At 43.4% G+C, this 26007-nt stretch overlaps 1 pseudogene; it reads right to left on the bottom strand.

Annotated features, from left to right (window-relative positions):
* Nucleotides 1-14876: 14876 nt before the first annotated feature.
* The window catches only part of LOC116467864 (macrophage-expressed gene 1 protein-like), a 15162-nt pseudogene continuing 4031 nt past the window's right edge, over nucleotides 14877-26007 (bottom strand).

Raw genomic sequence — 26007 nt, forward strand, 5'->3', positions numbered from 1 at the left:
GAACAAGATGCTAAGGTTTCCTCCCACCCAGAGCAAGGGCACCCACATTGTTCTAATGCAGGACTCCCCAAAACAGTTTCTTAGAAAAAACAGAAAAGTCAAAACTTGTCAGTATATCCATGAACATGATCTTCAGAATAGCAATCATCATTACAGAAAAACTGGATAATTGTCTCCCAGGTGCCAGTGTGCAGCTGTGAGGTGTCCGTGCCAGAGGCCTAAGGAAGGGCCCAGGAGTGTGGCCTGTTCTTGGGAACTGAGGCACTGCAGCTGGCCCCCTGTAAGCTGGTTCCTCCTCGATACACCCCACACTTCGATGAACTGGAGTTCCAGGTTCTCAGACCCCCCCAGAACGGAAAACAAGAAAACCCATGTCCTCCAGCAAGAAATTCCCAGGTAAGTCCCTTCACCCTTTCCTTGTGTTTGGGGTTGTATGTTCTTAAAGCGGCCCAGTTGTGACCCTTCCCTGCAGTTTTCCCTGGGCCCCAGTGCAAGCTGTAAATAGCGGTCACCAGGCCGGCCCTGTGTTTGCTGGCAGCACTGAACTTGGCCCCTTTTCCCACTGAGGGAGGGCAAAGCTGACTACAAGGCAAGACACATCGTCCTGAGCTGGGTTTGTGAGAGGCTTTCTGTCCCCTCTTTTTTCAGTGAACCCAGTTGTTGTCAGAGGAAGTAACTTCTTATTGTAGGGTAGGGATTTCATCCAGCACAGGCGTAAGGGCCCAGCTTTATTCATTGGTTTTGGCCTTAAAATGTTCTGTCCCTAGGCCTCATGCAGGTCTGGTCCCCTCTGCCAGCCAATTTTCTGCATGACCTTGGGCCGGTCACTGTACCTTTTGTGAGAGGAGGCAGTTAGGGGCTGGCTAGGCAGGTAGAGATGGGGAGTCTCAGGAGAGAACAACACCCACAGGGAAGCATGTTCTTCCCCTGTTATGTAGCTAGCAGGTGGAGATGTGGTTAAGAACTTCCTCTTATACCAGGATGTTTGCTCAGAATGGACTGTCCCAACTTAGGCACAAGCACAATAAATCAACTAAATGTCCTCAACTTGACCCAGCTTATTATAATATCATGAACATGACATCTACATTGCAGTTTTACCACCACCCCCACCTCCAGTTGGGCTTTTCTGTGGTGCCTATGGGTAATAATTACGATGGAGTAACTGTGGACAAGAATGCACCTGCACAGTAAGAAGTGGAACTAGGAAGCAACTTGGAAGTAGGAGGTTACGTAAGATGCAAATGAGAAAAACAGCTCTAGAAAGGAGGGATAAAAACCCTTGGATGAGCTGGTCAGCAGCAACCCACTTTCAGGTCCCCTCTCTTTACTAAGAGCTGTCTTTCTGTCACTTAATAAAACTCAACTCTGCCTTACCCACTCTCCTGTATCCGCATACCTCCTTCCTCGTGGCCACGAGACAAGAACTTGGAACTTGCTAAATTAAGGAGTAAGGAAACTAACATTTCTTAGGGGCTCGCCCAGGATAACCCAGACCTCTGTTAACACTGTAAAGTTCACCCAGCCCTCCTAACTGTTATATCAAAAAACCCCACAAAGGACAGTCCTAGTAGACCAGGGAAACAAACCCTAGAATGCCCACAGAAAAGGCGCCAGCCCCTGAAGCCAGTTCTCTGGGTCAATCTTATCGACCTGTCCAGGTTCCTCCTTAAATTTGCCCCATCATAGACATTTTTGTTCTAGGTGAGTCCCACCCTCACTGACGCCCCTACAAGAAATGTCTTGTGAATATGGCCCTATTAAGGTACAGGTTCCTTTTTCTCTACAAGACTTAAGACAAATAAAGGGAGCTCTTGGTAGGTTTTCAGGCGACCCTGGCAGGTATATAAAGGCCTTCCAGGATTTAACCCAAGTATTTGAACTCTCCTGGAAGGACATTATATTACTCTTAAAGCAAACCCTGACCACAGTGGAGAAACAGACCTCCCTGCAAGTTGCAGAGAAATTTGGAAATGAGCTTTGTACCTCATATAGTGCCAGAGAAGACAAGGCACCTTATTCAACTGGAAAGACAGCGATACCATTGGAGGACCCTAAATGGGACCATGATGATAACATGGGAGAATGGAGGAGGAAATACTTTCAGGTTTGCATATTGGAGGGCTTAGGAAGGACTAGAGCTAAGCCTTTCAATTACTCAAAACTGTGATCAACCAGAGATTAGATGAGAATCTCTCTGGCTTTCTGGAAAGGCTAAGAGAGGACTTGGTGAAGCACACCTCTCTATCACCTGATTTAGTAGAGAGACAACTAATCCTATATGATAAATTTATTACTCAGGCAACACCTGATATCAGGAGGAAGCTACAAAAACAGATCATAGGACCCGGTAGCACTTTAGAAAACCACCTAAAGGTGATCATCTTGGTCTTTTACAATAGCGATCAGGAGGAGGCTCAGGAGAAAGAGAGGAGACATAAGAAAAGGGCAGAGGCTCTAGTAGCTGCTCTACAGGCCTCCAGACCCCAGGATCGCCTAGGTGCACCTGCTATTTGCTGCAAGTGTGGCAAACCAGGGCACTTCTAAGAAGAATTGCCCAGGCAGCAAGAGAAGATCACCTGGACCCTGTCCAGCCTGTGGTGGGGACCACTGGAAGGCAGGCAGACTGTCCCCAGAGGTACAGGTTACTGGGTCCAGAGCTAGCCTCACAAATGGTCCAGCAAAACTGAAAGGTCCGAGGACTCGACTCCCCAGCTCCAACATCTCAGATTGCCATCACCGTCCAGGAGCCCCAGGTGATTCTGGAGGTCGAGGGGAAGAAGGTGAACTTCCTTCTCAATACCAGAGCTGCCATTTCTGTTCTCCTCTCCTCCCTTAGGACGATCATGATGGGGATCTCAGGAAAGCCCTCAACCTGATACTTTTCCCAATCCCTTAGTTGTAGCTGGGAAGACCTCTTGTTTACTCGTGGCTTTTTAATCATGCCTGAAAGCTCTACTCCTCTGCTAGGTAGAGATATTTTAGCTCATACGAGGACCACCATCCTTATGGCTCCAAGACAGACTCTATAAATCCAGAAGTTTGGGCAATTCAGGAAAAAACTGGCTGAGCCACCACAGCTACATCGGTCCAAATCCATTTTAAGGACCCTACTTCATTCCCTAACAAAAGACAATATCCCCTAAAGCCAGAAGCTAGGAAGGGGCTCACGCCTGTAATCCCAGCATTTTGGGAGGCCGAGGCAGGCAGATCATGAGGTGAGGAGTTCGAAACCAGCCTGACCAAGATGGTGACACCCTGTCTCTACTAAAAATACAAAAAATTTGTGAGGCAAGGTGGTGCGCGCCTGTAATCCCAGCTACTAAGGAGGCTGAGGCAAGAGAATTGCTTGAACCCAGGAGGCGGAGGTCACAGTGAGCTGAGATCACACCATTGCACTTCAGCCTGGGTGACACAGTGAGATTCTATCTCAAAAAAAAAAAAAAGGAAGCAGAAAAACATGAAAAGACTAGACTGGCCTAGCCTTCCAGCCTACATCTTTTTCCCATGCTGGATGCTTCCTGCTCAACCATCGAACTAAAAGTTCTTCACTTTTGGAACTCATACTGACTCTCCTTGCTCCTCAGTTTGCAGATGGCCTATTGTGGGACCTTGTGATCATGTGAGTCAATACTAATAAGCATATATATATATATATATATCTCCTATTATTTCTGTCCTTCTAGAGAACTGTGGCTAATACAGATTTTGGTACTGAGAGTAGAATGGTTCTAAAGGAACAGAATATGAAGGATGGAGTTCTTTCCTTGGTTTGGGGGATTTCTGGAGTTGGCTGCTTAATATGATTAGACTCAAAAATGCTAAGGACTCCACTTCTAATAGTATGGAGAACACTGACAGTCCTTGGCATGAACTGTTTAGAGAGGTATGCAAAATACATGCATTTGACACTCCTGATTCAGTGCTCGTGAGAGGTGAGGAGTTTAGTGACACTGTACGTAATACCTTTGACTATATGTGGAGAACCAAGGAACATAATGAAGCTGGTTGGTTGCCCCTAAATTCAGTGGACAAAGTGATGAAAGAAAATGATGAACTCAGGGATTCCAACTCCCGGCTTCAAAAGCAGATACTGAGCCTTAAATCTGCTAAGATTGCCCTGAGTGAGAGTCTTATCTCCTGTAGAGAAAGAGCTAAAATTGTGGAAAAACAGACACGTGCTCTTATCATGCAAGTGGCTGACCTGCAACAAAAGGTGCATGCACAACCTGGCCAGGTGTCTACTGTTAAAGTGAGGGCATTGACTGGGAAAGAATGGGACCCTGCAACTTGGAGTGGGGATGTGTGGGAGGACACTGATGAAGCTGGGGACACTGAGTTTGTAAACTCTGATAAACCTTTCTTTGCCAGAAGAAACAGCCTCCCCACCCCCAGTAGCGGCAACATCCCCTCCCTGACCCGTACTGCCATTAGCCTTTACACCTTTAGAGATAAACCCTGTGCTGCTGGAGGCAACAGTGATGGCCTCTCCTGAGGCGGTTGCCAGGCAAGATAATGTTGATTCTCCTCAGGAGCCACCCCCAACACCTCTGTCTGCTTCTAGACCTATAACTAGACTAAAGTCCTGGTGGGCCCCCAGAGATGATGTTGAGAGTGTTACCTATGAGGAGGTGCACTACACTTGAAAAGAACTGCTTGAGTTTTCTAATTTATATAAACAGAAACCTGGAGAACAGGCATGGAAATGAATATTAAAGGTGTGGGATAATAGTGGAAAGAACATAGAGATGGATTAGGCTGAATTTATTGATTTGGGCCAACTAAGTAGGACTCTGCATTTAATATTGCAGCTCAGGGAATTAGAAAATGTTCTAATAGTTTATTTGCTTGGTTAGCTGAAATATGGATTAAAAGATGAGCAAGCTGGAAATGCCTGATCTCCCTTCGTTTAATGTAGAGAAAGGGATTCAAAGGCTTAGGGAGATTGGAATGGTGGAGTAAATTAGTCATGTTAGACCTACTCATCCCAGCTGGGAGGGTCCAGAAGATATGCCCTTGACCAATGCCTTGTGAAATAGATTTGTGAGGGAAGCATCTGCATCTTTGAAGGGCCCTGTAATTGCTCTTCTCCGTATGTCAGATCTACCAGTGGGAACTGCAGTCACTCAACTACAAAACTTAAATACAATGGGAAAAATTGGATCCCTAAGTGGCAGGAGCCAAGTGGTGGCACTCAGCCATCAAAGGCAAGGTGGGTGTAGCTACTGTAATGGACAGCAGAGGCAAAGCAGCAATCAGAGTAGTGTGACTCATGTAGAGCTCTGGCAGTGGCTAATTAATCATGGTGTTCCTAGAAGTGAAATTGATAGGAAGCCTACTGCATTCCTACTTGATTTATATAAGCAGGAATCTTCTAGGTCAAATGGAAAAAAAGACAAATTCAAATTATAAAAATAAAGAATCACAGCCCCTCAGTCAATTTCCAGACTTAAGCCAGTTTACAGACCCAGAACCCCTTGAATGAAGGGGAGGGCAGGTCCTCTTGGGAAAGGACCCTATTACACTACCAACAATTTATGCTGTTAATCTTTCTCCCATACTTCCCCAAAGAGACCTCTGGCCTTTTACCAGTGTAACTGTGCATTACCTGTGAAAAGGAAATTATCAGACATTTCAAAGACTACTGGACACTGACTCTAAGCTGATGTTGATTCCGGGGCACCCGAAGCATCATTGTGGTCCTCCAGTTAAAGTAGGGGCTTATGGAGGTCAGGTAATTAATGGAATTTTAGTTCAGGCCTGACTTACAATGAGTGCAGTGGGTCCCCGGACTCATTCTGTGGTCATTTCTCCAGTGCCACAATGCATAATTGGCACAGACCTACTTAGCAGCTGGCAGAACTCCCACATTGGTTCTGTGACTGGTAGGGTGAGGGCTATTTTGTGGGAAAGGCCAAATGGAAGCCATTAGAGCTGCCTCTACCTAGAAAAATAGTAAATCAAAAACAATATCTCATCCCCAGAGGGATTGTGGAGATTAGTGCCACCATCAAGGACTTGAAAGATACAGGGATGGTGATTCCCACCACATTCCCATTCAAATCTCCCATTTGGCCTGTGCAGAAGACAGATGGACCTTGCAGAATGACAGTGGGTTGTCATAAGCTTAGCCAAGTGGTGACTCCAATTGCAGCTGCTGTACCAGATGTGTTTTCATTGCTTGAGCAAATTAACACATTTCCTGGTACCTGGTATGTAGCCATTGACTTGGCAAATGCCTTTTTTTCTATTCTTGTCCATAAGGCCCACCAGAAGCAATCTGCCTGCAGCTGGCAAGGCCAGCAATATACCTTTACTGTCCTACTCAAGGGTATATCAACTCTCTGGCTTTGTGTCATAATCTTATTTGGAGAGAACTTGATTGCTTTTCACTTCCACAAGATACCATACTGTTCTATTATATTGATGACATTATGCTAATTGGATCCAGTGAAAAAGAAGTAGCAAACACACTGGACTTATTGATGAGACATTTGTGTGCCAGAGGATGGGAAATAAATCGAACTAAAATTCAGGGACTTTCCACCTCAGTAAAATTTCTTTTCTTTTTTTTTTTTTTGAGATGTAGTTTCGCTCCATCACCCAGGCTGGAGTGCAGTGGCATGATCTTGGCTCACTGCAACCTCTGCCTCATGGGTTCAAGTGACTCTCTTGCCTCAGCCTCCCGAGTAGCTGAGATTACAGGTGCACACCACCAAGCCTGGCTAACTTTTGTATTTTTAGTAGAGACAGGGTTTCGCCATGTTGGCCAGGCTGATCTCGAACTCCTGGCCTCAGGTGATCTGTCTGCCTCAGGTGATCTGTCCACCTCAGTCTCCCAAAGTGCTGGGATTACAGGCATGAGCCACTGTGCGCAGCCCTCAGTAAAATTTCTAGGGGTCCAGTGGTGTGGAGCCTGTGGAGATATTCCTTCTAAGATGAAGGATAAGTTGCTGCACTTGGCCCCTCCTACAACCAAGAAAGAGGCACAATGCCTAGTGGAACGATTTGGATTTTGGAGGCAATACATTTCTCATTTGGGTTCATTACTCTGGTCCATTTATCAAGTGAACCAAAAGGTTGCCAGTTTTGAGTGGGGTCCAAGACAAGAGAAGGTTCTGCAACAGATCCAGGCTGCTGTGCAAGCTGCTTTGCCACTTGGGCCATATGACCCAGCAGATCTAATGGTGCTTGAGGTGTCAGTGGCAGATAGGTTGCTGTTCGGAGGGTTTGGCAAGCCCCCATAGGTGAATCACAGCAGAGGCTTCTAGGATTTTGGAGCAAGGCCCTGCCATCTTCTGCAGATACTATTCTCCTTTGGAGAGACAGTTCTTGGCCTGTTACTGGGCTTTCACGGAAACTGAATGTGTGACTGTGGGTTATCAAGTCATCATGGAACCTGAACTTCCTGTCACAAACTGGGTGCTTTCTAACCCATCTAGCCATAAAGTGGGTCATGCACAACAGCATTCCATCATCAAATGGAAGTGGTATATATGTGATCGGGCACAAGCAGGTCCCAAGGGCACAAGTAGGTTACATGAGGAAGTGGCTCAAATGCCCGTGGTCTCTACTCCTGCCACCCTGCCTTTTCTCCCCAGGCCTGCACCGATGGCCTCATGGAGAGTTCCCTATGATCAGTTGACAGAGGAAGAGAAGATTAAGGCCTGGGTTCACAAACAATATGCAGTCACCTCCCAAAAGTGGAGAGCTGCAGCACTGCCACCCCTTTCTAGGACATCCCTGAAACAGTGAAGGGAAGTCTTCCCTGTGGGCAGAACTTTGAGCAGTGCACCAGTCTGTGCACTTTGCATAGAAGGAGAAATGGCCAGATGTGCGATTATATACTGATTCATGGACTGTAGCCAATGGTTTGGCTGGGTATTTGGGGACTTGGAAGAAGCGCGATTGGAAAAATGATGATAAAAAAAGTTGGGGAAGAGGTGTGTGGATGGACCTCTCTCTGTGGTCGAAAACTGTGAAGACATTTGTATCCCATGTGAGTGCTCACCAAAGGGTGACCTCAGCAGAGGAGGATTTTAACAATCAAGTGGATAGGGTGACAAGTTCTGTTGACACGACTCAGCCTTTCCCCAGCCACTCTTGTCATCACTCAATGGGCCCATGAACAAAGTGTCCATGGTGGCAGGGATGGAGGTTACCCATGGGCTCAGCAACATGAACTTTCAGTCATCAAGACTGACCTGGCTATGGCCACTGCTAAGTGCCCAAATTGCCAGCAGCAGAAACCAACACTGAGCCCTCAATATGGCACCAATCCTCAGAGTAATCAGCTAGCTGCCTGGTGACAGGTTGATTATACTGGACCTCTTCCATTAAGAAAAGGGCAGAGCTTTGTCTGCACTGGAATAGACAGTTACTCCAGATATGGCTTTGCCTATCTTGCACACAGTGCTTCTGCCAAGACTACCATCTGTGGACTCACAGAATGCCTTATTCACCATCATGGTATTCTACACAGCATTGCCTCTGACCAAGGCACTCACATTATAGCTAAAGAAGTGCAGCAGTTGGCTCATGCTCATGGAATTCACTGGAGATTCACCTGGAGATAAACTCAGAAATCCTGGAATCTTGGGTTAATGGGTCTTACCATGTTCCCCATTATCCTGAAGCAGTTGCATTGACAGGATGGCCGAATGGCCTTTTGAAGTCACAACTATAATGTCAACTAGGTGACAATACTTTGCAGGGCTGAGGCAAAGCTCTCCAGAAGGCTGTGTATGCTTTGAATCAGCATCCAATATGTTTCTCCCATAGCCAAGATTTACGGGTCCAGGAATCAAGGGGTGAAGGTGGAAATGGCACCACTCACCACCACCCCTAGTGTTCAGTAGCAAAATTTTTACTTCCTGTTTCCACAATGTTATGTTCTGCTGGCCTAGAGGACTTAGTTCCAGAGGGAGGAACGCTGCCACCAGGAGACCCAACAATGGCTCCATTAAACTGGAAGTTAAGATTGCCCCTGGCCACTTTGGGCTCCTCCTACTTTTAAGTCAACAGGATAAGAAGGGAGTTACCATGTGGGCTGGGGTGATTAACCCGGACTGTCAAGACGAAATCAGTCTACTCTTCCACAATGGAGGTAAGGAAGAGTATGCATGGAATACATGAGATCCATTAGGGCCTCTCATAGTATTACCATACCCTGTGATTAAGGTCAATGGAAAACTGTAACAGTCCAATCTAGGCAGGACTACAAATGGCCCAGACCCTTCAGAAATGAAGGTTTGGGTCGCTCCACCAGGAAAAAATCCACAACCTGCTGAGGTGCTTGCTGAAGGCAAAGGGAATACAGAATGGGTAGTAGAAGAAGGTAGTTATCAATACCAGCTACGACCATATGATCAGCTGCAGAAACGAGGACTGTAGTTCTCATCACGATTTCCTCCTTCTTTTGTTAAAAACATCTTTGTGCATGTACACACTTGTACTAAGAAAATATCTTCATTTCATTTCAGTTTTCCTTTATCATGTGACATCAGATTTTTTGACTTCATATAAGAATTTAAGTTTTGTTAACTTTATGTAATAGTATTTGGGTTGCGGATTGGTGCATTTCCAGTTGCATGAAGGATAGTTGTATTATGTTAGGTGTAATTATGACTTTATTATTGTCCTTTTTGAAGATTATGTATCATCTTAGGAGATGTGTATGGGTTCAAGTTGACAAGTGGTGGACTTGTGATGGTTAATACTGAGTGTCAACTTGACTGGATTGAACGATCCAAAGTATTGATCCTGTGGGTGTCTGTGAGGGGGTTGTCAAAGGAGATTAACATTTTGAGTTAGTGGGGTAGGAAAGGCAGACCCACCCTTAATATGGGTGGGCACCATCTAATCAACTGCCAGTGTGGCTAAACTGGAAGAGACTAGACTGGCCTAGCCTCCCAGCCTACATCTTTCTCCCATGCTGGATGCCTCCTGCTCTCAAACATTGGACTCCAAGTTCTTCAGTTTTGGGACTCAGGCTGGCTTCCTTGCCCCTCAGCTTGCAGATGGCCTATTGTGCGACCTTGTGATCATGCAAGTTAATAAGAAAATCATATATATATATATATATCATATATATATCTTATATATATCATACATATCTTTTATATATATCATATCTAAGATATATCTTATATATCATATCTAAGATATATCTTATATATCTTAGATATAAGATATATCTTATATCTTATATATAATATATCTTATGTAATATATATTATATAATATATGATATATTATATATGATATATTATATATCTGATATATTATATATCATATATAGCATATATGTGTCATATATTATATATCATATATATTATATGTCATATATAATATATATATCATATATGATATATATATATCTTATTAGTTCTGTCCCTCTAGAGAATGCTAATACAGCAGTTAATATTTATACTAAGTATGCTTTCTTAGTTCTCCATGCCCTTAGCACTATCTGGAAAGAGAGATGCTTCCTCACAGCCAATGGGTCTCCCGTTGAACACCATCAGGAAATTGACAGGCTACTATTCTCAATCTTCTTTCCATGGGAAGTGGCAGCAATACATTGTAAAGGCCACCAAAAGGGGACAGATAAAATAGCCAAGCGAAATAAGTTGGCAGACCAAGCTAAATTAGCAGCAAGAGCGCCCCATATTTCTGATCCACTTGAGGTCCCCCTGATCTGGACGGGCTCCATAAGAGAAAAAACTCTCAATATTCTCCTGTGGAGATATAATGGACCACCTCTCAGGCAAATAGTTTTCAGCTCTCAGGATGGTGGCAATCAGAGGATGGCAATAGGTAAAAATTTATTTAAAATGGTCAAACAGGTACTTAATGTTCATGAAACTTACCTTAAAAATAACTCCAACTAACAGATTCTTCTCCCAGAACACAAAGAATAGGAGGCTACCCAAGGAAAGACTGGCAGACGGATTTCACCCATATTCCAAGGATAAGGGACATCCAGCATCTCTTCGTATGGGTGGATACCTTCACTAACTGGGTAGAAGTATTCCCATGCCAGACACAGAAAACTTCTGAAGTAATAAAAGTACTAATCAATGAGATAATTATTTGCTTTGGACTGCCTAAGTACCTCCAGAGTGATAATGGTATTGAGCTTACTGAACCACAGGGCAATTTCCCCCCACACTTAGCAAGGAAACACCTGAGCTAAATAAAAGAGACATCCCTGAGATGTTTAATGTCACACCGATGCCCATTGCCAGGTTACCAGAGATAATTTGGAGAGTCACATGCCATCTCTGCCTTTAGCAACCTGGTCAAGTATCTGCTGGACTTCTAGGCCACAGAAAGATGGCCACAGAGGGGTGCAGAAATAGGCTGAGGGTTCTTGGGAAGAAAGACACAATGAGGCAGTAGGAGGTGGGGAAGAAAAGAAGACGCACTTTCACAATGGAATTAGGCAGTGGGGAGAGATCAGTTTCCCCACGTCAGGGAGAAGAAGGTAAAGGTGGGGAAAGGGATGGCCAGGAGCAGAAGGAAGAGGACTCAAAATGGAAAGGGAGCCACTGTGCCCGTGGCAATACCACTTGGAGAGGTCGCCTTCATATCTTCAAGCCTTTTCGCCTGGGCTTTTGGTTGTGTCGGTGCCTCATTTCTTGTCCTCTCTGCAGATGCCCAGTAGGGGCTACCTCATCCTCGTGCTGTTCTTGCGTGGCTTTCTGGGCAGTAGGCATCTTGAACTTCCTTTCTAACACTGTGCCAGGCAAGGAAGGGAGCATTCCTTTGCCATTTCTCTTCTGCCCACCTGGAAGGGTGCAGTCTGGGTTTCAGTGAGAACCCTGCCAGCCGAGCCCTGTGCATCCACTACCTTGACACACGGTGTTTTCCCACCAGAAGCCCTGCTGTGCTCTCCTGGCCCAAGTAGGGGATTCCATGCCTTCCCTTTCATGGTCTTAGCACCAGCAGCCTAGTTTCTCCTTTCCAGAGTCTCCAGGGATGGCAAATGTAAGTGGAGACAAACCTCATCAGGTCCCCATCCCCTAAAAGGTTAATTGTGTGTATGTGGCTGTGGGTGCCTTTGTGTTTTCATTCTCTTCCCCTTTTCGTAAAATTTGGTTGTCTCTGTGGTTTTATACTTGGTCAAAAGTACTCGTCTTGGTGATGCACTATTGTATGCATGAGAGAATTGGGGGAGTGCCCATGTGGTACAAGAAAGGACCCCTGACCCCTTTCCTTCTCTGTGGTCCCCCGCATTAGACTGGGGGTTCTGGGAGAGGCAGGTGAATGTCCTAATGTGATTCGTTCTGTTTGTAACTGGAGTGTTTTGAAGTCCTTGGTGTTGCTCTGAGAAATCGCCACCTGGTGGTCATGAGGTGTCTGTGCAGAACAATAAACGGCAAATGAACAACCACAAAATTGTTGCTGTTGTTAACCTTCCGCCTTTTGTAGATTAGTGTACCTATTCTGTGACAGGTTTGGGTTACCTCCCTGAGGGCAACCACAAACCCTTCCACTGGATGCGAGAAAAGTCCCTTCAGCCCCCACTTAAAAAATATATATTCCACATTGTCCTCACCCACACGTTTGACCTGGTTAGACTCTTCACCTAACGGAACAGACAATATGGCTGGGAAAGTAAGTGAACATGTGGGAGAAAAACTATCGTTAAAATTGTGAATGTTCATTAAACATTCATTAAAGATTCCTTCGCCTGACTACAATATGAAGTATGTTTGAATTGTTGCTTCTGCCTGTTGTTTCTCAAATAAATGTTTAATGTTAATCATCTCAAAACTGACAAAAATTCAAAAATAAAATGCAAATGCAGAGCCTCCTTTGTTACCCACATCTGTGTCTATTTCTGATAGTCCATGGAATGTGGTTTTCTTGGAAGCCAGGGTTGGTCTCCCCACAGACCCCAAGCCTAAGGTCACCAGTTAGGGACCCAGGACTTGGAAGGCAGAGCCTGTGAGCTCTTCCATCAGGGATCTGACTCTGCAAAACGACTCGATGAATGCAACCTGCAAACTCCCAGGTTCTAACTTCATATGCATGAGCCGTTGGACCGAGGGTTTCTTAGTACATACTTTAATGCATATTTATGTGCAATCTTGTTAGTGGGAATATAAGTTTGTGAAGAACTTCTCATTTCAATAGGCAGTTAACACATTGGGGCTATATTTTGCCTTTCTGACTCAATAATCTTCAAAGAATCCATAGGGTGGTTAACTTGGCTAAAACGTACAAAACACTCAGAACCCACAAAACACTCAGAGGTTTAGAAGAACGTTTTAATGCTTAAGAGGCAGGATTAAGTAAAGTGGCTATAGAAATCAGTGTCCTTGACTGGGCAGTCAGGAGAGCAGGGCACAAATTCTGTGACTCACTTCTCTGTATCTCAGTTGGAAATGAATGGGTATCCTGGTTCCCACCTTCCCACACGCTGTGATGCTTCAGACTCCTTGGATGAAGGGCCTCTTCTCAGCCCAAGATCTTGATTGTGAACATTAACAAAGAGAACAGTCATCCTTCATAGAAGATAAATCAGTAATGATATTTGATTCGGTGAATGAATTTATCCTTTAAAAAACATTTTGTGGGGGAACATGCCAGTGGTGGAGTAATTACAATCAGATGAGATTGGTATTAAACTCGAGTAAAGCCCCAACTATTGCCAGCTGACAATCATGTGTCCTGCTAACTGCCCCAGGGCTCTCAGCCTGGAACTGAAATAAATGTGTTACAAATGGTGCTGGATGCCTTTTTCAATTAATTTGAAAAATATGGATTTGATCATGTCAGCTCCCTTTCTGCTGGAAAAAAAAGGTAGGGTCCATAATTGGTGTTATCTAGTCTGTTTTGGTTTTAGGGAAGAAATAATACTTAGATGTGGGCTTACTTTAACTTCTTGCCTTTTTCACCCCCAGAACAATGCAAACTTAATGAAATGTGGCCTTGGAAAAGGAAGGGGTAGTACTTTGGTAACATAGAACATGAAACCATAAAATTTGGTCTATCAAAATCTACAGCTCCTTTCAATGCCCCATTTGTGATGAGCTAAGAGGAAGGAATCAGGTAGTTGGTTGTGGGTAAGAATTTCAGTTTCTCCTGAGCATGAGAATCTTTTTCAGTTTTTATCTGTCTTTCCTTGCTCCTTGTCTACAAACTATCCCTTCCCCATTGACCCACTAATAGAAGCTTATATGTTAAAATATTTTTGGAGAACTTCATGACACTAGTCAGAAGCCCAAGAGTGGTCTGGTCTAGGGAAGACTTCATGGGGAAGCTGGAAAAAAGTGGAATTGGTGCAGGTAACATCTTTCTTTTCAGATGCTGTTTAGATGACGTGGAGGAGATAACACAGTCTGTCAACAGGGAGGCCTAAAAGTTAAAAAGCAGTGGCCAAGCAGGACTTGTGTCTTTTCAGAGTTTTGCCAGGCTCTAGGAGCATGAAATCCAGACAACTTTAAAGGGGGTGAGGGGAGAGAGAGAGATGCATTTAAGCAGAAATTCTTACAGCACACATGTTGGAAACCACTGCAGACTTCAGAGTAAATGCATAGTTTCCAAATCCAAATGTTAACATTCCCCTTCTCCGTTTTTACACAAATGGATTCAGGTGAAGAAAGTGACACACATTGGGAAAGGACACCTGCTTTCTATTTTAGTCCCAAGATGGCTTTTGCTTCAAGAGTACCAATGTTCCCTCTCCCCAACCCCACCCCTGTCCATGTAGCAATATGAATTGCCTGGCCCAGAGACCTAAACAAGAAGTCAAAAATTTCTATGTGATTTTGGTTGCACTTGCCATTTCAATACTTAGGAAAATAGAAGTAATCAGAAATGACCATGCTGTTTGGAGACGAGAGAAACCCTTTTCAGGGAGAGATTTAAGCTGGACTCTGCCCCTGCTCTTGGTCGGGGTGTCTCCAGTTGCTGCAGTGCCTGGAACCAAACTCTGCCTCTTCCAAAATGCCCAGTATCCCCTCTTCTTGAACTTCCAGGTGCCATAGATAGCCAGGGTGATGACAACAGCCAGAATGGTGGTGGCCCCCACTACAATACCAGCTGTATCCCCTCCTGACAGACTACCACCATCCCCCTTGGATGGCATTCATGGCGCTGCGCAGCTCTAATGGCTCTCCCAGCCTCCGCTGGTGGGTCTGGGAATCTTTAATCCAGGATCTCGCATTCTCAGAACTGGTCACTATGACAGTGTTCATGTCAGCCTCACTCCTAAGGGGTGGCTGGGTGAAAGGGGGGAGACTAGCAGGGGGAAGGAACTTTTCTGTAAAGAGCCCAGCCTTGACACAGTAGGACACTTGGCATCCATTGCTGATGAGGGCTAGGTGCTGGCTGCAGCCTCTCAGGCACTTTTTCAGGGAAGGTGCCCCTAAGTCTTTGGATATGGCTGGGACCACCAGGGGTTCCCAACTGTGCAGCTGAAGAACCCACCAAAAGGGACCGAAGACCTGCTTCCCAACTCATAGTCCTGAGAAACCCATACCTTGAGGTTTTCAAAGAGTCTCAGTAGAAAGTAGCCGGCTGGGCATGACTGCACATTTGTCATGGGATTTATGCTCTTGCTGCTGAAGAGGCCCCCAAAAAGCAGTCCTGAGTTGTCAGGTACTTGGCTACTGGCCACACACCAAAAAGCCCTAAATTCAGCATTTGCCACCTGGAACACATCTTCACACGCGGTCTTGCAGAAGACAAGGAGGGTGCACTTCTTATGGCACTCCAGGTGATTGTAACCCACTTCACGAGTCTCGGATAGAAGGTGCACTAGGGAGTAGCCAGAGGGGCAGGAGAAATCACCAGTGAGTGGATTCTTCTGCTCCTTCTTTGGGCAGAGAACAACATTTTTATTCCCTGAGAACTGGCTGCATTTCTGATAAACCCCACCGAAAGAGAAGTCGGTCATTTTCCCCTCGCAGGAGCCATCATCTCTGTTGGCCTGAAAATTGAAGTTGGGAGAATTGAGATCTGTGCAGCCAGGGTAGGTGTTGAATGTGTAATAGCGCTTCACAGCAGTTTCCACCGTCTTTGACACCTTCTTTACCAGGGGGCCTGGCAAGTCAGGCAGCATGTTGGGGTTGATGAAGAAATGCAGTGGCAGGCCAGAGCGGTCGATGGCCACCAGGTGGTTGGTGATACCCTGCTGCCAGGTCCGGAGGGTGATGCCTGGGTAAAAAGGAACCCCTCCGATGCTCTGCACCCTGGAGTTGGTTCGGTTTGAGAGGTAGCTCTTGGTGAGGACATTCTGCGAGGTATAGTTTTCCTCAAATTTGAAGTTCACGGTGTTTTGGAAGGCAAGTCCAGCAGAGGCGGTCACGGCACTATGACTGCTCTGGCTGTCTTGGAGGAAGGAGGCCCTGATGTGGTCCTCCTGAATAAGAGCAGCCCCAGCATCCACACTGGTGATGACATGGGTGCCATAGTTGAGGACCAGGAGTTCTGCCAGGTAGGTAGCCATCCTTGTCTGGTTGTTCTCTAGACGGTCAGAGATGTCAAGGAGCTCCTTCCTAAAACCTGAGCTTAGCTCTAAGGCTGGGCTGATTTTGACTGTGTAGACGAGGTTTCTTACCTGAACTCGGGTAACTATAGCTTTGTCCTTCACTTGAAGGGTTTTCATTCTCTGGAACTCAGCAGAGAACTTGGCATTGACTTTGGAATAAAGAGAGAGATCTGTGTTGATGGAGTAGGAGGTACTGCTCTGGTAAATAACCTAAGAATCCAGGATTTCTGAGTTCATCTCCAGGTTGCTCTGTTTCTGGGGAATGGTGAAGATTTCATCAGGGATGATATACTGTCCATCCTCAGTTGTCCTGCAGTTGGTGTAAGTCAAGCCCATCACCTATCCCATATCCACATTCCGCAGATTGTCCCAGCCCCTACCAGGTAGGACTTCCGGGACAGGCAGTTTCAAGGCATCCTTGCATTTTTGAAATCCAACTTCATCTGTCACCCCCAAAGGCTTGCCTGATGTAGCCCATGCTGCCACTGTCCAGAAGAGGATGGCAGCCCTGAAGCTGTTCTTGGCTCAGACAGCCCCAGCCGCACAGGAGCCGACACAGCGGCCAGCAAGCTTCAGGCAAACTAAATGGTGTTTGTCTCCAAACACCGCTTTGGAGACAAGCTGACAAGAAAAAGAAAGCAGCTGTGGATACAGTTCTCCAAAATTCAACAGTTCTCCAAAAGCTACCAGTTTCTCTTTAAGCTAATCTAATTGCAAAATGAGGAAATGAGAGTTGGTTGGAATATTAAAGTCCATCAGGACTTTGAAGAATTTATGCCATGCTAAACATGCAAACACATGTTTTAGGCATGTAGGGCCTAAAAAACTGTTAGGCCCTACATGCCTAACAGTTAACTATCCTAATTTTCCCCCAGCCGTGGCTGGTTACTCTGCTGCAGGGGTGTGCACTTAGAAAAGGTGTGACCCCACAACCTACTGCTTCCTCCACCAGAAAGTTTGTCTTTTCTTTTTTCTCTCTCTTGGACTTGATGTTTTACATTTTCCCTGACTGCTGTTTCCTGGGACTCCAACACCAGTTTCCTTTTACTGGAAACACAGAGGCAAATGACATCATCCTTACTGAAACACCCTGCCTCTGCCATACCCATGCAAGCTGTAAGTCAAGGCCAACCTGGTTTCCCATTTGCCTGGGGGTGGAGGCTGTTTCCACAAAAGAAAGGAGTGAAACTCTTGGACACTTGTCCCGTGGGTTTCATTGTTATAAGCCCGAATAGTTCTGTCTTTGGGGATGACATTGTCTGGGGCAGAGCTGACAGGGCCTGAAGAGGATTCTGTTAAAATATGCTGAAAAACCTCAGTTTTGCATTGTCCTAAGCATTCAGAGTGAGAGTGAGGGGCCCCTATACTGACCTGTTTTCTTTCAGGTAGAAATATTCAAGACAAAACCACACTATTATCTAGATTTTGATTTAGCAATGGCAGACAGGGGTCAAGGAACATATGTGTATGTGTACACACATTTATATAGCCCCTGTGTGTGTGCATTTTGCATGAAGTTGGTACCCATTATACCTTTAATTTTTCATTCCATTGCTAAGTGTGTGTATTCAATTTAGGTGCATGAAAAGAATGTGGCTCTTCATTACTCAGTATTTTTTCTAAAAGCAACAATTCATTTGTTACATCATTAGAAGAATATAATTTCATAAATGTCTTTTCATATGCCAACGCCAGCTCTATTAGAGCCCATAATTTAAAACAATGTTTCTAGGCCCATTTATCTGGTTCTAAGATTGATTGAGACCCAACTCTGTTAATTCTTTAGGACAATTAGGCTGTGTCTTAGTACACTTAGTGGTAGCCGGGGAAGCCAGGGGAGTTAATGAAGCTCCCAATTGCATCCTTAACATTCCCAAAATTATACCATGTACCTGATGCGATGTGAGACTGAAAAAGTCAGGTTGCAATTCACAGGTATCACTACACCATCACCTGTATGCATCCTGGAAAGAAGATTCCAAGGAATTGAATTCCTCTAATGGTCATTGATGCAGCTAAGAAGTGTTTTTAGAAAGAATGAGGCTAGTTGCCTAGCTTCCCAGGCTCGGCTTCACTAGTTATTATAAAAACCATGATGGTGTTCGGTAAATCCAGAAACATTGCATTCTGGGTCTTTTTTTTTTTTTTTTCCAATACAGGGTCTCGCTTATTTCCTAGGCATGGTCCCACTATGATCACGGTCCCATGATCAGCATGGGAGTTTTGACCTGCTCTATTTCCAACCTGGGTCTTTTTACCCCTGCTTAGGCAACCTGGTGGTCTGCTCCAGAAAGGTCACCATAGTGATGCTGAACTTAGGGAGGACACCCGATTGGCATAACACACTACAGCCCAGAACTCCCAGACTCAAGCTATCCCCTTGCCTCAGCCTCCAGAGAAGCTGGGACTACTGGCATGCACTACTGTGCCTGTCCATTCTGAGTGTATTTGTGCCACGGTTATCATGCTTCTGGGAGCTGGCACCAGCTACCAAGAGAGATTAATTTATGAACCAGTGCCCAGTCTATATTTGGCTAGAGAACCAAACTTTTGCAAGATCTTCTGGTTAATTTATAAATCAGTTAGTTATAAATATATTCCTCAGCAGCATGATCCCAGAATTAGAAAAATGAGAGTTGAATGCCCTTGAGTATTTCCAATAAATCTGTTGAAATATATCCACATTTCTCTTCAAACTATTTCTGGGATTGTTCATCAAAATTAGAATACTCTCTCACTTACACCGCTTTGGAGACAAGCTGACAATTTGCTACCCTCTCCTTTCTCTTTAGTAGATCCTGTTGAGCCTTCACTCTCCTGAAATGAGGATACAAGCAAGGTTAATACAAATAATTCTATATTCAGGTGTTCCTATTTCTCCAGCTGCCCAGTCACTGTAATTTTTATTTCTTCTACAGCCTTTGACTTCATTTTATTATAGAAAAAAAAGGAAAATAGCTAAAAGAGCCAAAAAGAGTAAAATTACATTGTATTCATAAGACAAAATATTTTACAGCCACCACAATTATTTCCAACAATTTTGATAGCATGAGAGATTCTTATGTCATAATGTTACTGAAAACGATCCTGATCCAGATCCCAAGAGAGGATTCTTGAATCTTACGCAAGAAGGAATTCAGAGTGAGTCCACAGAGTAAAGTGAAAGCAAGTTTATTAGAGAAGTAAAGAAATAAAAGAATGGCTACTCCGTAGGCAGAGCAGAGGCATGTGCTGCTTGACTAAGAATACTTATTGTTGTTTCTTGATTATATGCTAAACAAGGGGTGGATTATTCATTAGTTTTCCAGGAAGAGGGTGGGCAATTCCCAAAACTGAGGGGTCCTCCCCTTTTTAGACCATATAGGGTAACTTCCTGACAACGTTGCCATGGCATTTGTATAAACTGTCATGGCACTGGTGGGAGTGTCATTTAGCATGCTAACGCATTATAATTAACATATAATAAGCAGTGAGGATGACCAGAGGTCACTATCATTGCCATCTCAATTTCGATGGGTTTTCGCCAGCTTCTTTACCACATGCTGGTTTTTTGGTTTCTTTTTTGTTTGTTTCCTTGCTTTTTGAGACAGTCTCTGGCTCTATTGCCCAGGCTAGAGTGCAGTGGCACAATGTCAGCTCACTGCATCCTCTGCCTCCTGAGTTCAAGCAATTCTCCTGCCTCAGCCACCTGAGTAGCTGGGACTCCTGGCACACACTACCACACCCAGCTAATTTTTGTATGTTTAGTAGAGACAGGGCTTCACCATGTTGGCCATGGTTGGTCTTGAACCCTGGCCTCAAGTGATCTGCCCACCTCAGTCTCCCAAAGTGCCGGGATTACAGGTGTGACCCATGGCGCCTGGTCAACTGAGTGCAGTTTTATGAGCAAGGTCTTATGACCTATATCTTGTGCCAACTTCCTATCTCATCCTGTGACTTAGAATATCTAACCTACTTGGAATGCAGTCCAGCAAGTCTCAGCCTTATTTTAGCCAGCTCCTAGTGAAGATGAAGTTGCTCTGGTTCAAACACCTCTGACATATTTCCCCCATCCCTTTTATAAGAGAAGCCTTAATCTTAAGGGTTGTAGAGGGATGAAGATCTATCCTCTGTAATTTTTCATGCTGAATAGGGGCCAAGATATTTCTGCCTAACTATTAGGGTCTCTTGTATTCAGGGTAGAAAGGAGCTCAGTAGGAAAGCACCAGTATGGTGAGGGCCATTCATAACTCTGACAAAAGGTGATATCTGGCAAATTAATAAGTATTCAATTTATGAAGACATTTCAGTAAGCTTATTGTGCATTCCTACACAGAGTACAACAACAAATATGATCCACAACCATAAAGCAAAATAAGTAAAATTGTCTCAAGTAAACTAAATAAGATGGCTTTCCATGAAATGGGCAACTGTTGGAACCAAACTGATGTGGGGTTGCTAGCTGATTCCAATATGTGTCCAGAACTAGAATATTGATCTAGGTTTTTGCATTACCTATCCCTCTTGTTTTTTCTGAGCTACAGCCAGAGATCACTGGTTAGTTCACAGGAATAAATGTAGTCATTATGAATTGCAGAAAAAAACCTCAAAAACAACTGATGAGAGAATGTAATAGCGTGTGTACCATCGTTTTTGAAACATAATCTTTTCTCTCTCCAGTCTCCCATTTTTACTAATGATAAATTATGGTAAGACCAATTTACTTTACTATACTTGGCCTGATTTTTTGTATAAAGTGCAGCAAGAATGATTAGTTTTCACATAGGCTTTTAAAATTGGCTTTGATGGAACTCTGCTCCATAAGGAACCTCAAATAAGACCTTTTTTAAGGCAAGCTCAGCCATGGGTTTCTATACTCAAATACCTATGAGTTGAGCAAATTCCTCTCCTCCTGAGGTCCCAAGGTAGCTTGGGGCTCCTGGGCCTGTCAGAAAGTGACATTCTTTACTTACCACAGGTTAGGAACCCTGTACAAGAACTGCATAGACAAGATATGAGGTCAGTTTTCAAATTTGATTCCTTAAAGGAAAGCACTTTATTTCAGTCAAAGCTTTGGTAAAAATAACTGGTTTCTCCAATTGTGTCCTCTTGCAAAAGAAAACAGATTCTTACTGCACTTATGCAAATAAGTATATTGCCATAAGTTAAGAATACTCATAAATAGTTTCAAAATCCTGGAGAAATCAGGTAGAGAGAAACAAATATGCTCCCAATTTTTTATAAGAGTATACTTTACTCAATTGTTAAAAGCTGTGAATAGCTTAATAGAAAAGTTTTCTTGGTTCTGAAAAACAAAACAAAGGATCAGCAAGGTCTTATACAAAGTCAAAAAAAGATTACTTCACTCTTCTGTTAGTTCATTCCATATGGTTAACTCCTGTTCTGCTTAATATTCAAGAACATTTCAGCTCTCCAGGAGTTCTGAAAGTTTTTTACTCTATTTTAATACCAGAAACCTGCATTTAAAAGCACCTATCAAAGTCCTATAACTGATTTAAAACCACCTTTTAAAGAGGATTAAATTAAGACAACAATTGTCTGTGGATGACAAAATGCCTTAGGACAGCCTCTATTAAAACTGCAATCAACTAGGAATTTTGGTTTCTTCTGTGGTATACAAGTATTTATTTATTATTGAGATGGAGTCTTGCTCTGTTGCCCAGGCTGGCTGGAGTGTAGTGGGATGATCTCATCTCAAAGCAACCTCCACCTCAGCCTCCTGAGTAGCTAGGATTACAGGCATGCAGCATCTATGCCCAGCTAATTTTTTTTTTTATTTTTAGTAGAAACAGGGTTTCACCATGTTGGCAAGGTTGGTCTCAAACTCCTGACCTCAAGTTATTCACTCACCTTGACCTCTCAAAGTGCTGTATTAAATGCATGAACCACCATGCCTGGCCACAACAATTTTATGTAACAATTATAATTATTACTAATAATGTATATTACGTCATATCAGAATTATAGGCATTTCCTATAGTTTTGTAACATGTACCAATAACGTATTTATAAAAATACAGCCCAAAGAGAGCCAAACACCACTTCATCTTTGACAATGCTCCTGTATGATTTTTACACCAAATAAGCCAAATTTCACCTTTACACTAGTGTACTATTAATGTTAAACCCAATTCTTAATAAAACCTTATAGCTAAATCTAGCCAATTTTAATCAGTTTGACCATAAGATTCTCATAAACCTTTTATAACCCCTTACAAATTTTTGTTAAAGTGCAGATCAGTGCTCTAAGAAAAACTGTTATGATTTTATTTTGACATTTACTTCATGGGAAAACTGAATAATGTCCCTTTAACTTTAGCCAATATGTTCACACAGAATTGCTTTTACAAGATAAATTTTTTACAAACCTTCCACAACTTGCTCAAACCTTTAGTTTTATCTTATCTAACTTAAAACAATCCTTTAACCCTTTAGGCAAAAAAATTTACATTCCCATGACTTCTTATATAATCTTTACCAAAAACACATTTCACTTTTCTTACACACCTCTACTGTAACACTGTTTCTTCAGTAAGTCTCAATTACATGTTACAATGTTAACTCTTAGCAACTTTTACTTTTGGTGAAAAACCTAGTTAGTAAGCAATTTCGATTACATTGAACAATTATCAAAAGTCAAAGAAGCTGTTTATGACCTTAAAGCATTTAGTAAACCTAATATCTGACCTGCCTATTTAGACCAAATGTCTAAATTTTTGAAGATATTTTACCAACAATCTTTAGAACTGTCTTTATTTCCCAAAGATTACTTAAGTCACATGAACTAAAAGGCATTACAATTTTTATTTTTCTGACAAAATATTTGATTTAGACATTTATTATTTTTAAGCCAATTAAGCAAAGCTCTTCCATATCACACACACAACACATAAAAATACACAGACAGAAGATCCAGTACTTGTAAGATTTTTCATTTTCCAGTTTCTTAATTGGATTATTGGCTTCAGGGCAGAGCCCTTGGAGGAACAGGACCAAGAAAGCATGCAGGCTCTACAGCCTAATTAGCAGGCACAGCTGGAAGGCAAAACAGATCCCTTACACTTAAGTGTCTCATTTTTACACCAGATCCTAGATCTCCAAAAGAGAAATGCTATGGAATAAGACATTGCTATGATTTTGCTGTGCATTTTATTGCAAAGCCATCTAAAGCCAATCAGCCCATTCTGTGATTAGCCCATGCCCCAATGGGAGTCTTATCTCTCCGTGCAGGGGTGAGGACATCTCCACACCTTCCAGGTGGCCAAGAGCATGCTTCTCTAATCCAAACATTCAGAGCCACATATTCCCCCATAACTGCTGTTAGATATCCCCCAAAGTATATTTTCTACCTAGTTATTACACACCAAAGCTCTCATATGTGAAGTAATTTCTGATATTCCCCAACAAGAGTCAAAAATGTCAGATAAGGCAATGCAAAACAGAACAGAGCCTTAGATTTTGAAAGGATCTATCCACTTCCAATTCGTGGGGTTTCATGAGAAAAACAAAGGCTTTTCCCAAAATGGGATCTGTGTTTCCTCCTGTTTTTCCCAAGGAGTCCCAGGCTTGAATATCCACTTTTAATTAAGCCGACTTTTAAGCACAGCACCCTTTAAAACAAAAGTCCTTTTAAATCTGTTATTACTTGACTTTAGCGAGGTCAAACAGCCAACATTTCTTTTGAACTTTACCACACATAACCTCCCATGTAACCTCACAGGTGCTCAGAGAAAGGAAAATTCAAGACGGTTCATGGAGGGGAGGAGAATTAACAAATGGTAAAGGTCACACGGATATGAAACTAGAAGGGACTCATTCCCTGTGCCAGAAATTGAACCCTGGCCACCATTGTAAAATGGCAATGCCTTAGTTGCTGAGCTACAGCACTGGGCATTTCCCATTACCCTTCCCAGAAGAAGCCTAGAGGCAGCCAATTTTGAGCTTCCAAAGGCTTTTAAGTGCTCAAGATAATTTTTAGGGCTAGCTCACATGAACCCTCAAATTCCTGTTCCCTGGATGTTAGAGACCAATTGAAAATTCTACCACGTGGTTATAGGGTCAAGCTCCCAGAGACATAAAACAAGATGAGAGGGAAACTTCATCCAGTTTTTTTTTTCCAAGGACCTGCAATGAAGTTTGTAACTGACCAGTTTGCTGGGCTGGCTTGAATAGCGGGCTTCTGGGGTCCTAGCCCTACATTCTATCCTAAGGTACCCCTCTTTATGACAGAATGATACAGAAAGACAAATTTATAGCACAAGGTATATCAGATTTGCTACAGCTTAAGACTAGCTTCACAAGTCTTTTGTCCCATTAATCAAATCTTCACAGAGCAGATAAACAGCAACTTTTGCCATTCATTCAATCAGTTTGCACAGAAAGGAGAAAGGGAAGGGAGAAAAGTGTTGCCTGCAGCAGAGTGGGAAAGGTGAGGAGCTCAGGGAGGCCAGAGAAAGACCCACCCATTGCAGTGACACTGTAAAGTTCAGGTGGCCACTTGTCAGTCTCAAAAGATCTTTCCCAGCAGTCCCATCAGCTCTCAAGTTTACCCTTTTAGGGAGAAAAAAGCTCTTCATGTACCATGGTCCTGTACATGCCTAATCCTATCACCCATAGCCATAAGCAAAGAGTTCAAGGCAGAATAATCCAAAGAGAATAATGGTTAACATCCCATAGTGCCAAACCTGTTCTTAGCCCAGAGGGACTTTACTGAGAGGGAGCCTCTAACTCCTAAATCTTAGGAAGGATTCTAACATTTCTAAGTTGGGCCTTGAACCCAAGTTTGGTCAAGCGTCTTTTCCTTTTATTAACAGGGGCCTTTAACCCTACCTGTCTTAGGAGAGACTAACTCCTCTAAAGTTGGCCTCTAACCAAATTAGAAATAAGAACATAGTGATTTCATGATTCCTTTTAATCTGGAGGGTGAAAACAGAAGGCCTGTGTGAAATTCTAAATATTGCCATTAAAAGATAGGCCAGAATTTGGTGGCCCATGCCATTTCATTTCTGTTCTTGATTAGCACTCTTTTTCTTCCACTATCTTTCACTTTCCCTGATCCATTTTCTCATCATCAGTTATTCCCTTTCTGCTCCTTTTTTTCTTTGCCTTTTGCAAATTTAGATTTGGAGAACACATGTTAGTGATTTGTGGTGGTACTTCCACTGGACTAAAGAGGAGTGGTGTGATGGTGTGAGCCTGTCGTCCCAGCTACTCAAGAGGCTGAAAGAGGAGATCCCTTTAGCACAAGAGTTCAAGGCGAGCCTGGGCAAAATAGTGAAACCCTGTCTCGAAAGAAGGAAGGCAGGCAGGAAGGAAAGAAACAAAGAACAAATGAGTGGATGGACAGATGGAAGGAAGGAAGGAAGGAGAAAGAAAAAGAAAGAAAGAGAAAGAAAGAAAGAAGGAAAGAGAAAGAAAGAGAAAGAAATAAACAGAAAAAACAAAAGAAGAAAGAAAAAGAAAGAGAGAGGGAGGGAGGGAAGGGGAGGAGAGGGGAAGGGAGG

The sequence above is a fragment of the Hylobates moloch genome, unplaced genomic scaffold (genome assembly GCF_009828535.3).
Source record: "Hylobates moloch isolate HMO894 unplaced genomic scaffold, HMol_V3 SCAFFOLD_5, whole genome shotgun sequence".
Taxonomy (NCBI): domain Eukaryota; kingdom Metazoa; phylum Chordata; class Mammalia; order Primates; family Hylobatidae; genus Hylobates; species Hylobates moloch.